A 4,919-nucleotide genomic window follows, 5' to 3' on the forward strand; every position below is an offset into this window, starting at 1 on the left:
ATGGTAAGTTTCACTGCAAAAACTTCACTAAGGAAAAAAAAAACGACACACGACCAAGAAGTTCCAAGTAGGGAAATGTAATGTTTCTAAACAAATAAGCTACAAATAAACTACAAGTATGTTGATACTGTCAGGATGTTTGTTATGATTCCTTTACATCAGTATAAATTTGTTTAGTCTTGATGACTGCTGTTAAGATTTTCTCTTTCCTATTTGACATTGCATGAAGCTGCGTATGGGTTCAGCCCTAAACCTTCTTGTTGATGGAGTACAAACTTGTGGTCAACTTTCTTACTGATGGATTACAAACTTGTGGTGATTGTGTTTCTAAGTCTAACAAGCAAACAGACTTTTGATACATGGTGTGCGTTTTCCTATTTCTGTTACCTACCCTGAGTAGAAACAATTCCCATAGTACATTACTCAAAACAGTATTAGCCCTAATCTTAGACAGACATTTCCTGTTTCTGTAAATATTTGTAAATCAATATTAAGAACACACACAGACTTATCCATATGGAAGTCTGGAACAGACAAGCTGTCAAGAAAGAAGCTGGGGTGGGCGGGGGTGTCAGTACCATTGCAGCATGTCTGCTTAGAGCTGTGCCCTTGTTTTTACAAGAGCACATTCAGCTATAATGGGAATTAAGAAATTAAATGAAATGTAAGGGGAAACAAATAGTGCTGCGTGAAGGACAGCCAGCTGAAATAAAGTCAGATTAGATAAAATGAGAAGTTGTCCAGAATATTGCATACATTATTCTGCATTTTTTTCTATAGTCCATGAGATATTTTTTTACTCATATATTTTAATAGGTTTTATTTACAAAAACATACCACAGAAGCAAACCATCTTTGCAGAAGTCATTTGGAGCCTCTGTTTTTAAAAAGAGCCAGATTCCTTTAAGATAGTAGAACCCTAGAATGTTTAGTAAAATAATGAAACCATAATATAACTGATACAAACTGAAATTTGTTTCTTTCAAAGGATTCTTCTGGATGCCACAGGCAAGCAAGGTCCTTTTCAAACTCTTCTCTGCTTGGCATTTGTCTGCTTTCTAACGGATTGTAGTGACAGTAGGAATTAGGGAAGAGCTATTCTAACTCTTTGATGAAACACAAGAGTTGGCCTCTTTGAAATATTTTTCAGATGTCACAGAAACATTCTTTAAAAGGGAGACATTGTACTCTGTGAAACAGTGTGTGTGTGTGTGTGTGTGTGTGTGTGTGTGTGTGCATGCCTGCACGCGTGTGTGTGTGTGTGTGTGTGTGTGTGTGTGTGTGTGTGTGTATACTGGGGTGGGGACATAAGAGAGATGGAGAGACTGAGAAAATTCTGTTAAATCAAAGCTGTCTGGTATGAAATCATATAGTCAAAAACAGGAAGTTTGTTATATTTCAGAAGTTGTCCTTAGACTAAATAGATTAATTTCAGATCTTTTATTCCCCTTACCTTTGAAGATTATTTTCCATTCACTGGTTTGTTTTTCAGTTTGTGTTTCTTTTTGTAGTCCTGTATTGTAGATTAATTGTGTTACCATGTGCTACCATGTCAAATCACTTGTTGGATGCAGCTGAAAGAAATTTTTCATTTAAGAAGCCATATTGTATTAAGCAACACCAACGTCTCAGGCAGGATATCAAGATATCTATTTCCTTCTTCCCTCAAACAGAAAGAGGCAGCTAGTGAATTGTGGGGAGTAATTATAACCATGTACTGGTTATAGTTACAGCTGTGTCAGCATAACATGTTCAGTAAGAAAAGTTCTTGTAGCAACTTCAGGTAGTGGTATCCTTTACTTCATATCAAAGGTCCTTAATCACTCATAAACACCTAGAATAACTTGTTACGTGGACTGATCTGATGATTTTTTTTTGGCTAGCTGTGGAAGTGCTATCTCACAACCTACTGTCTAAAAAAGTTATAGACAAATGTATTTATTATTTATAAATAAATAATAAATGTACAAATAGGAAGTAAGTAAGGAAGGAAGGAAGTGAGGGGAGGGTACCTTAAAGATAATAATATTCAACTTATAAGTGATGCAGTGATTGAGCGAATGAGTAGAGCAGTTAAAAGGCAACCCATTTCATATTTTGGCCAAGATGGTAAGTCAGAAACTGTTTCCTGAATGCCCATCAAATCTGTGACTCCAGTGAACATTGACAAGGCTACCTCTTTGTAGTTTTCCAGGGAGGGGTCCTTCCTATCTCTACTGCTTTGTCTACCTGTGCTCTGGCTTTGTCAGTCACCAGTGCCCTGTCTGCTTGTGTCTGAGTACTGCGACTCGATGATCATTGGGCCAGAAGGAAGGGTAAGGCAGCAGTCATGGTAGTGAAGTGTGTGAATAAATTGGTCTGAAAAACCAGACCCCCCCCCATGACATTTCATGTAAGATACAGTGGTAAATGTAAAGCTTAGAAAGGGTTATTTAAGTTATTTATATTATCAGTGGTTTTAGATTGACAGAAAGGGTAATTTGGGCAGAGCCCATTGTCAGTGAAGTCCTACGGACAAAAATCACCAAAATACATAATAGTAACAATGTTAGCACAGTTTGCAAACATGCATATATTACAAGGTTGCCATAAAATATAAATTATGCATTTGAGTTTCCCACATTTGGGAAATCACAGGGGTCAAAACAACCGAAGTGTGCAATGGAAGAGCCTTACCCTACAGAAACCACCTTACTGAGCGTGGTATTCCCCCTGCCAACAAAGGGACAGATAATGGATCCATTTTAGACTGGATTCTGGTCTCAAACCCTAACAAAATATCCTCAGATGGAATACTGCCAAGCACACTCAGTGATCATCTCCCAGTTTTTATCATCCGAGCATCTCTTCCAGGTATAGTCAGTATCAATACAAACAAGCAAGGAACTTGACCTCATTCAGCCCTATAATCTTCAACAACATTCTAAAATCTACAAACTGGTCTTGGTAATGGCAGAAGTACAATTCAGAAAAAATGGATACCAAGTTAAAATCTGCCAGTAAAGTTATGCTGGGTTAAATATAGTTCCTGAACCAATGAGACCACCATATTAGCTTTTTTCCTTTTGCGGGTTTGCTATGCTTAGGCCTTTAGTGAGGCAGGTATGAACCTTACATACTACGGTACCATCTTTCTCTGCCTGTCTCTGCTGTCTTCCTCTACTGCATCATTATAGCCCCAGGATAGCCTCCACAGACAATTTTCTTTTGGAAAATATAGTATCACTAAATATTTGGTAATAATCTGATGCTCTGGATTGTACATAGGTTTGCAATCCTGGTGAGGAACCCTAGGGCAGGAATGGGACAGGAATGGGGTAGGAATGGGACAACACCTATTATACCTGATCAGCAGAAAAGCTTACATGCTTTCTTTTTACTTATACAATTCCAAGATGAAGGATATGCCATCATACCCTGATGTTGTCTGCCTTCCTGCCCCCTTCCCAAAAGTAAATTTAAGTACCATTTACTTGTTGACTTATTGGCGACCAAAAGACTACTAACCCACTGCTATCCTCAGGGAAGATGAGCTGTTTTTATTCAACTTTCCATCTGGACCTGTGGCACCTAAGTACATTCTTGAATGTCAGTTTCTAGCACCATTAGCAGAAATATAACACTGCAATGACAGGTCTGCTCTGTAATGTCTTTTCTTAGTTATTCAGTTATGTGAGATGTGCTGCCAGAATATTGATTTCCTGTGCACCCACTGTTGCCTACTGCAAACCAAGTTAATATCCTAGCTTCAGCTAAATAATCACCAATGAAGAAAACGGTCCTCAATGAATATTAAATATACTGAAACTTGGACAAAAATCTGGAGGGAGTCATTTTAGGAAGCAAAGGCAAAGATTTACTAAAAGAGCAGAGATATAGATTCTCTGGTGCTGTATTTGTTTTTCATATGTTGACTTTAGTTTCTTTTTTTACTGGATTGCATAGGTACTATCAAATTGAACAAGCCTTGTGCAGCAGTGTAGTGTCCAAAGGGCTTCATCAAGTCCCCTTGTTAAAATTAAACAACAGCAGGTAAGACCCCTATTCAGGAGGCTGCACTCAAATTACCTAAATTATTGACAAGTAACTTCTTTCCAAACCATAAAAGATAGTTTATTTTTATTTGTTGTATTTGTTGACTAGGTACATGGGATCTTAGGTAAGTACTAGGCCATAGGTCTGCAGACCAGTTCAAGCTTAGCTAAAAAAAAAAATCTTTAAAAATTCCCCTCTAGCCTCAAGGAGGGCAAAACAATGTAGCCCAGTAAAGAATGTGAGGCTGTCCATCCAGTTATCTAAGTTTACCTTGAAGGTGGCAAGGGTGTTCAAGGGGTGAGAGGTACACTGGGACATGAACCAATCAAGTCAACATGCCTTATTTATCTGCTGATGAAGGTTTAGTTCCTTTAACCAAGTATGTGATATACCATTAGTTCTGCAAAGAAATAGGACACCAAGTAAGTCTGGATCTTTCATGACACAAAAAGATAGACATGGAGCTCCACGGAGGAGTCTGTAAGAGACTGAGTACAGGGAAAGAGCTGCCAGCCTCTCCTGATAACAAAGATTTTTGAGGTCACTGATCTTTTTAGATATGAATCTCTGAGGTATAACAAGTTGTGTTATATGTTTGGATAAATACATGCCAAAAGGTGCATTATATTCAATAATAGGTCTGATATGATAGGAAAAAGAAAATTAAGACTTGTTTGAATCTTGTGGAGATAGCTTTGGAAATTAGACTGGTCAGATAAAAGGCTTTCCAAACTACTGTGCAGACATGATGGCCAAGTGATAAAGAATTATCAACAAAAGTACCCAGATCCCTTACAACAGTGTCTGACTGGATGAGGTGCATCTCCTATATGGTAAGTGAAACTGTTTTGTTTACCAAACTGAACTATGCTACATTTTTTATA

General features: G+C 37.9%; 1 non-coding gene across 1 annotated transcript; it reads right to left on the reverse strand.

Moving 5' to 3' along the window:
* Positions 1-2,557: 2,557 nt before the first annotated feature.
* Positions 2,558-2,727, reverse strand: LOC122817413. Its single transcript, XR_006367243.1, has one exon. It is a non-coding gene; the product is annotated as a U1 spliceosomal RNA (small nuclear RNA).
* Between the last annotated feature and the right edge of the window lie 2,192 nt (positions 2,728-4,919).

Source organism: Protopterus annectens, chromosome 12.part0 (assembly GCF_019279795.1).
Source record: "Protopterus annectens isolate FY-2018-M chromosome 12.part0, PAN1.0, whole genome shotgun sequence".
NCBI classification, from domain to species: Eukaryota; Metazoa; Chordata; order Ceratodontiformes; family Protopteridae; genus Protopterus; species Protopterus annectens.